This window comes from Anticarsia gemmatalis, chromosome 13 (genome assembly GCF_050436995.1).
Source record: "Anticarsia gemmatalis isolate Benzon Research Colony breed Stoneville strain chromosome 13, ilAntGemm2 primary, whole genome shotgun sequence".
In the NCBI taxonomy this organism is placed as follows: Eukaryota; Metazoa; Arthropoda; class Insecta; order Lepidoptera; family Erebidae; genus Anticarsia; species Anticarsia gemmatalis.
The window spans coordinates 2,623,205-2,632,474 of record NC_134757.1 but is presented as its reverse complement, the minus strand read 5'-3'; the positions used below and the strand labels follow the sequence as shown (position 1 = coordinate 2,632,474).

The 9,270-nt window shown below is 38.7% G+C and overlaps 1 protein-coding gene across 1 annotated transcript in view; it reads left to right on the top strand.

The window, feature by feature from the left end:
* Window positions 1-5,056: 5,056 nt before the first annotated feature.
* The window catches only part of LOC142977492 (uncharacterized), a 43,201-nt gene continuing 38,987 nt past the window's right edge, over window positions 5,057-9,270 (top strand). Inside the window, exon 1 of the transcript XR_012959703.1 lies at window positions 5,057-5,674. The gene's annotated coding sequence lies outside the window, so the exon portion shown is untranslated. The remainder of the gene's footprint in view (window positions 5,675-9,270) is intronic.

Below are 9,270 nucleotides of genomic sequence, written 5' to 3'. Positions count from 1 at the left end.
GCTCCCGCAGCCAAGCCGGCCATCGTTCCTGTGACGTGGGGACCGAACTCTGTCAAGCTGAGCTACTGAACCAAATAAAGCTGATGAGGCAAGATATACTAGACGTTAAATCCCAGTTAAACGTAGTAACAACAACTCTCAACCAAAAAATTAGCGAATATGAGCGGCGACTCGAGATAAAAGATCACGAAATTGTTGAACTGAAAACGTTTCTCACTAATCTACACTCCTATATTAATACTCAAGAACAATACCAACTCCGAAACGAGCTAGAGATTGCGGGACTTCCGGAAAACAACAACGAGAACTTAATGCACTTGGTGTTAGTCACATCCAAAAAACTTGGAGTGGACTTGTCGGAGTCCGATGTAGACCATATCCAAAGAGTTGGTTTTAAGCGCAGCAACTCTTCGTCTACTCAAGAAAAACCTAGGCCAGTGGTAGTAAAACTGATACGCAAAATAAAAAGGAATGAACTTTTATCTGCGGCTAGAGTGAGACGTAACATCACGTCGGAGGACATCGTCAATGGCCCTCCCTGCAGGCTGTACTTCAACGAACGACTTACTAAGTCCAACAGAAAGCTGTTTAGTGAAGCTCGGAAACGAGCAAAGCAGTACAAGTTCCGCTTTTGCTGGGTCCGAGACGGAGCTATATTTGTGAAAAAAGCGGAAAGTACTAAGGACCAGAAACAACGTGGGATTATTATAAGATCGCATGAGGATCTTGAACAGCATGTCGGCCCTGATAATTTAATGGATTCGTCTCGTCCCCATAGCCAAAACGACTCCTTTCGTTCACTCACTAATTAGTACCAGACGCAATCCTATGAATATAAGTAAACTGTTGATCTTGTCACACATCCTTAAATTTTATTATTGTGATTTTAATTGTAATATAATTATCTATAATACTACCTTATCGCCAGTCAAAACTAATTATCACTATTGTATAATGTTTTTAATTGTTTTCACTACATCAATTCTAATTGTATGTTATTGTACACATTACTACTGCATGACGATTGTTTGTTATATAATTGCACATATTCTTATTCATATTAATAAGCATGGCAAAGATTTGCTAATATTAATACATTGTGAGATCCTTCACAATTGCTTGCTAATTGTAAACATTGCTCTTTATCACTCACTCAGTATCTTCCACCGAGTGGCAAACTTTTTATCGGATAAATTAATCTTAATAACTTTAAAAATCAAAAATGACTTCCTTACAGCACCTTGAAGATATTGATAACTCCTTCAATATAATATGCCACAAAGTTGAAAATGCTGAGCAATGTAATCCAATACTTCAGAAATACAATTTTAAACTTTTAACCTTCAATATTAGAAGCTTGCAACACAACCGAGAGGATTTTTTGGTAACTCTGAAGAGATCTGATTTAAACTTTGATGTCATTGTTCTCACTGAATGTTGGTTAGGTGAGGAATCAATAATTGGCCAAATTGATGAATACTTATCATTCGCTACGTCAAAATTTATAAATCGAGCAGGAGGAGTTGTCATATATGTTAGATCATGCTGGTCTCCAATAATAAACGAACCTGACTTACTTGATGCAAATTGCTTGCAAATACACATACCAAACTTGGTAACTATTTTAGGCATATACCGTTCACCATCATTTTATAATACAGACAATTTCTTAGGCTCACTCGAAACAATTATTAACAATATGACTTGTAGTCCTTGCCATATTCTCACCGGTGACATAAATATTAACACGTTATATCCGGAATCCTGCTCAGATTATCTTTGTCTTATGGCTCATCTGGGTTTCCGAGCTGCTATAGACAAGCCCACTCGTAAGGACGCGTGTCTCGACCATGTTTTTGTTAAAACTTCTGCTAATCTTGAAGCGTTGGTGTGCATGTCTGCTATTACTGACCACGATATGGCGATGGTTGGGATAAATACTAATATTACCAAATGTAAACGACAACGGACATTTCAAATTAAACTCGATTGGAAGGCTATAAATACTGAACTTCTGAATACAGACTGGTCTTCAGTGACTGGCAAGACGTGTCCTTCCGAAGCAGCCAGTACTTTTATCGACATTCTATCGGGTATAAAGGACCGGAATTCTCAATTCATACAAGCGAGCAGACGAAAACACATATTTAAACCTTGGATGACTCCTGGTCTCATTAGATGCTCTAAACACAGAGACAAACTTCATTTGGATGCCAGGAAGAACCCCGACGATCGAACGAAACTTCTAATTTATACACGGTACAGGAATTTTTATAATAATCTAATAAGAAAACTGAAAATACAATATGACTCTAACGAACTGGAAAAAAACAGCGATCACCCAAGAGAACTTTGGAAAACTATTAAAAACATCACGCACACAGCATCAGCCAAACGGCCCACACACAATTTAAGTAAAATTAAAGAAAATGTTGTGAATTCCGTGAATTATTGCAATAAATTTTTCGCTTCGGTAGGACAGCGGCTTGCTAGTCAGATTTTAGACCGTCTGAACGTATCGCAGGAAATATTAACCTCCAGAGTTGTGACTCCCATTGCCGATACTTCAGACTCCTTTTTTGTCAATCCTGTTTGCACAGCAGATGTTGAAATTTTAATAAGAGAACTAAAAGACAACAGTGCTCCGGGACTAGACGGAATTACAAATAAATTTGTAAAATTTGCGAAAGATCATATAGTGGTACCTCTAACCCACATCTTTAACCTAAGCATAGCTACAGGAACTTTCCAGAAATTTGGAAGATCGCAGTAGTTACACCAATACATAAAGGAGGCGCGACCGATGATCCCAATAACTTCAGACCTATTTCCTTGCTCAGTACTTTTTCAAAACTGCTAGAAAAAATAATTAACAAACAACTTGTCGGTTTCCTCGAATCGCATAACCTTCTCTCAAATCAACAGTTTGGCTTTCGTCGGGGCAGATCTACCGAACATGCCGTTACACAGCTAACCAACGTTGTCGCAAAATATCTCGATGAAGGATTGGCATGTTTGGGTGTTTTCCTTGACCTGGCGAAGGCCTTTGACACTGTTTCAATTCCTATTTTACTCAGGAAGCTTGAGGTTGTTGGGATCAGAGGAGTCTGTCTGGATTGGTTCCGTAGTTACTTAACTGGTAGGAAACAACGCACAAGGGTGGAACACTTGAGTGACGAGCACGATGTCGCGTTCGGTGTCCCGCAAGGCAGTATACTCGGTCCTACCTTGTTCCTTGTATACATCAATGATCTTTCGACAAATTGCCCATGAAACGCAGACATAATCAATTATGCAGACGATACGGAGATTATATTCAATGATAAGTCTTGGGATGAGGTACTACGCACTGCACAAGAAGGCCTCACACGTGTATGGGAATGGTTAGACACGAACCTACTAACATCGAATATAACAAAAACCACCTACATTTGTTTCCACAAAACCATTGCTTCCGCACCAGAACCGAGTATGAACCTCGTGGTACATACCTGTGGAACTTCAAGCTGTCACTGTCCGCCAATATCGAGGGTCAAGAACACCAGGTACCTGGGAGTAATAATCGACGAAAAACTCACCTTCGGGGAGCATGTTGTTGCCATGTCTGCAAGAGTCAGAAAGCTCATTTACGTCATGAAGCAACTTAGGGACGTGGCATCAGCAGGCCTCCTGAGGACGGTATATGTTACGCTCGGACAATCCCTCTTGGAGTACTGCATCTTGGCGTGGGGTGGTATTGCGGCCTGCCATCTAATTCTATTGGAGAGAGCCCAGCGTGCAGTGCTCAAAACCATGCTGAAAAAGCCTTTCCGGTATCCTACCGTGGACCTCTTCAGCGACACTCATGTACTTAGTGTGAGGAGATTATTTATTAAAAAAATAACTCTCTTAACGCATAGGGAGGTTATTTCTTCAAACAATTATCAGGACATGGTCGGGAAACGCGTGTTTACTCTCCCCCTTGTAAGAGTTAATACAATCTTCTCCAAAAGGTTCTCCTTCACACTGAAATCTTACATCTATAACAAAATAAATAAATATTTCAACCTCCACCTCCTGTCGTACCACGAAGCAAAGGTCAAATTAAATAGGTAAGGGATTACTCACCTGGACCTATGATGAGACTGAATGTATGTTAAAAAGAATTACTTAGTTGTTGACTGGTTTAATTCTCCGTTACTTTGCAATTATTACTTTTGTTTAAATTAATTATTATGACTGCCTTAGCTTTTAGTGTTCACACTATATTACATCATAATAAATGTTACGATTATTAAATACTTAAATAGATATATATTATTCATGTTAATTCATTTTATCTAATTTAATACTTGTTAATTAACTATTTTAAATTCTCAAATCTGAAATTATATTAAGTAAATGTTACGCTTTTGTTCACTACCGCATAATGTACTGTATAAATACGTACCTGATAAAATTCCCTGCAGGACAGGCTCAGCCTAGTGCAGGGGTTTTTGTCCAATAAGTGATTGGAATTTACGTTTTGATTTAAATTTTATGTATCAAACCTGAATTTGTAATTTCTTTTGGGAATAAACTATTACTATTAGGTACTATTGAATACGCTGCATCTTTACTCAATAGTTCTCAACATCTTCGAAACTCCATTCTTCGCATCGTTGCGTTCTCGTTCTTGCCAGACGTCCGCACCGCGAAGCAGCGCCGCTCCTAGTGAACGCTCACACGTGGAGGACGCGATATTTATGCGATGCACAAGCCGCGAATCGTCGCAACGATTCACGCCGCGCCCGCACAACACTAGCACTGCGATAACATGGTTAGTTGGAAATAAATGTATGGTTTGAGTTACTCTTGTCTTTACAAGTTCTTGTCTTTACTTTTATTACTACGCAAGTATTCCGTTCAATACAATTTCACCTAAAAGTCTGCAGATAGTAAGTCTGCAGTAATGCAGATAACTTTAAATAATACTAGCGAATGAAGTATTTTTTTAGTTTAGTTTGGTAGCGACCGTGGCTTTATGCCTTAGTCCGACAATGACGCAATATTGAATAAAATATATCAAAAATCATTTCTAAATCGAATTCTTTTACTGCTGAGCAACCATGTACAATATTTTACCTCGTAGCTTTTCAGTGATTTTAGTATTTCAAAAAATATATACAGCTGACAACCCCCGCCATCTTGTAAACGTGTTAAATATTCGTCGATGAGTCAGTGTGGCTTGATCTGAGTTATAGGATCTTTTGGGGTCTTTTATAACTTCGCTCAAAATTGTAGTAATAATTGTTGTTTAGTATTCTTCCAATGGTAAAAGTGTTTGTGAATGTTTAACAATGCATAAAACAGCAATTGTTCCGAATGTAAGTTTGGAATAAATGAACATAACAATATCCGTGTATCTTCGTCACGTGTTCGTGTACATTAGTTTGGAGTGTATCAAAGGGTGTGTTAGTGTATAACCATGTTAACGAAACGTGTGAATTACGATATCTTAAATGTGTGCAACCAATACCAACCGCGACCACATCTACGACAGAAATGGTTGCGCGTATGGCTTGTGAGTTACAAACGAAAGTGCAATTGTTTTACCTGACGGCACCCTAATCATCTGCAATAGATGAATAAAGGCTAGACGATCATGACATGTATTGCTGTTGTGTTAAGTGTCTGCTGTACAAGATCAAAATAAGTGAGTATTATAATACAATACCATAAAGGCTCAGTCCTCTACTTCTAAGGCGATAAGCACACGGCGCGCGAAGTTGCGTCTTGCGGGGGAGGGGAGGGTAGCCTCTCCTCAAAAGGAAGGGGCACGGAGCCCCCCCATTTTTGAGAAAAAATGAAAAATACATTTGGAGGTTTGGTTAACCTAAAATCTAAAAAAACTATGTCGATAGGCCTAAAATTTCGGAGATATAAATGAAGGCGCTTCTAAACGGGCCATATTTTCCTGCAATATGTGGTTGCAACATAGTGGCCTGGCCGGACATATTGCGAGCAACTCCAGCCATACTACGCAATATTGCAGCAATGTCTCAGACATATAGCCACACATTTTTGATATTGCAGTGAATGGCCGATATTGTTTTGATAGGTTGCCGGACGATCGCTGAGCTACCGATTTTACTGCAATGTTGCCCGGCCAGTTTTATTGTTGTTTCAGTCGCTCACTTTTGTTATGATATAGTGCATCCTTTTCTACGCGATTTATATGTATTTTATCATTTATTATTCAATTTTTTATCAAGCATTAATTCTTGACATAAATTGTCTAATGTTTTACGCCTATTGGCGTAAGGTCGAATCCACTGTCTCTGCTTTTTCCTTTTTGATTTTTCTCGTAAAACGACATAGGCTGCTGCGACGAGTGTCGCAGCAGCCTATATACCTACGTGGAAGATTTCGTCGCCTATTTAAGTAAGGTCGAATCCACTGTCTCTGCTTTTTCCTTTTTGATTTTTCTTGTAAAACAATATAGGCTGCTGCGACGAGTGTGATTTCGTCAGCCATTATTGCCGGTTTGTGTGGCCCGTTTAGGAGTCTGCATCATGCTCCATACTATTGACAGACATATTGCAACATATGGCTCGGCCATAGATTGCTCGGCCATCGTTGCAATAAAATATTTTTGTGATGGCCGAGCAATAAGTTGCCAATAGTGCAGCCACATATTGCAGGAAAATATGGCCCGTTTAGAAGCGCCTTGAGACATTGCTGCAATGTTGCTGCAATATTGCGTAGTATGGCTGGAGTTGCTTGCAATATGTCCGGCCACTATGTTGCAGCCACATATTGCAGGAAAATATGGCCCGTTTAGAAGCGGCTTAAGAAACGTTTGTTTGGCAACACTGAGTGTTGTATAGTCGGACAACTGACAGTTCCAGTGTTGCAGGTTATTGTTGCTTGATAAATAGTTACGTGGCTAAATTGAACGAGATTGAATACTTAAATAGTTCCATCAGTTTCGATCTTTAATGTCTTCAGAGGACAAAAAAACTTTTGACTTTGTTTTCTTTTTGAGAAAAATAAATAAAACTTGTTTAAGGTTTAGAAATAAATCAAACAATAATTTGTAAAAAAAATATATTCTACCAATTTCACTATGAGTATCTGTTAATAATACTGTCTGTAACATATAAAACAAATCTGTCTGTTATACTATCCATTAAAGAATCCAGCCTGTCAATAAGTGCACTATTGCGTGATCTCGGAGTGTAATTATTATGAAATTCACGTGTTGCAAAAGTTTTCTCAGTCTCTTTAGACACATTGCGTAAATTCGGATCATTGTTTACAATATCTAATAATCTTTGCGATAGTTCACATAATAGCGGAAAACGTAAACTCATTAAATACTTCTTTTAATGACAGTTTTGGGCCAGGATTTGAGGAGATTTTGGTGGTTCTTAATTCTATTTACATTTCTTTAGTACATAATAATTACAAGACGATTTCCTAGTCCACACTGCCTCTTTGGGCGGTGGATAAGCTGTCTCAGGCTTGTGGGCCTTTTACAGTAACGGTCCAACCAATCCTTTAAAACGGGTAGGCTCTTGGGGCGGTCTTTGACCTTATAGTTGTCCTTGGTCAACTTGGAGTGAGGCTAGGCGTCGATAGTGGCATCGACCAGCTCACGCTGATAACGCTTGTCGGACGCACGTGTTGTGGGGCTATTCAGCTTAGGAGCGTGTGTGACTTGTCCGCGCCTCCGTACATTCTATTAGCGAGGTGGCCCTGAAGTCCAACCCCTCGACCTTGAGGTCCCTCTGGACCGTGGCGTTCCTCTCATAACGGGTCTCAACGATCGCTCGGAGCGAGAGGTTCTATATGGCGCGGAGGCGCTTCCTGTTAGACTCCGAGTCGAAGTTGTACCAGGCAGAGGCCGCGTATGAAGTTCTTATAAATGTTGATCTTCGTACACAGGGGAGCTTGGATCGAAAGAACGGATTCAGCTTGCATCACTATCGATTCAATAAAGTTATATTATGTAGTTTAATCTTCTCACTGTAATTGCCTTTCTGAATACATTTGCTGCATTTTAATAACTGTCGAAAGATTAAACAGTTTTAAAATTGGCATGGAGTATAAATTGGGAATCTAAATTAATTTTATTTTGTGAATGTTAACGATCTATTAGGATAAGTTTTTGAGAGCATCATTTTTAGTTAGTAACAAATAGTCACTAGAGGATATTTACATTTTTGATATTTAGTCAAATCGAAGAATGTTTATCGACATCTGCGTTTAAAACGTAAATGTAAACGTCAAAATTGACAAATGTCAAACTCGTAATGTGAACATAAGTATGCTTTATTGTTGTTTTTACGTTATGAACATTTATTTATTCTAAATGAAATAAATGTAATATTTAATCCATTATTATCCCACTTCTGAGAAAGTGTCTCCTCCTGGAATGAGTGAGGGGCATGGCCTTGTGTCCATCACGCTGGCCAAGTACAGGTTGGGGACTTTGTATACCTTCAAGAACTTTTCTAAAGAACTCTCAGGCATGCAAGGTTGCATGACGATGTTTTCCTTATATTATTATGTATATCTCGGGACTACAGAGTCCCGGACATTTGGAAGGCGTGCGTGGGGCCAAAGCCAACAAGTAGAGGACCTTTTTAGACAACTTTAATCTTTAAAAAATGTATGGTGACACAATCTGGTCACTATCCCTGTATGCACTATAAAATGCACCCAAGGACAGTCACTGGACTGTGCGGAACTATGGCAAAACTAACGGGAAAAACTACTTGGGCTATTGGGATGAGGTGCTTATGGACTGGGAAAGTAGTAGGTATTAAAATGTAATTGTAGTATTTACTGTGGAATTCTTAACAGTTTTCCATCATACCTACTTTCTAAATCTTTCTTGTTTTTTGTGCTTATGGTATTGGGCACAAATAAATGTAATTCCACATTATAAAGTAGGAAATTGTTCCAAATCACTGAAATTCTCTTTTATGTTAAATAATCCTGGCCTAGGTATATTCCCCTAAAGAAAAGGATAATGCTGTATCTCCAATTTTATTTTGTCATGATTTATTCATATGCAGCTTGTTGATGAACAACAACAGTCACTTGACTTGACAATCACAGTAATTACACTCTTAAGATCCTGGGGAACACAACTTTTCATTATATATTTCCTATTACTCCAAAATATTTCACACGCAGGTTTTTTTTCACGCTAGGAACCAAAAGTTATAAGATAGAATTCTTTGTTTGATTGATTTGAAGGGACTTGCCACTAGAAATATCACAAAATAGCATTTTCTTTTT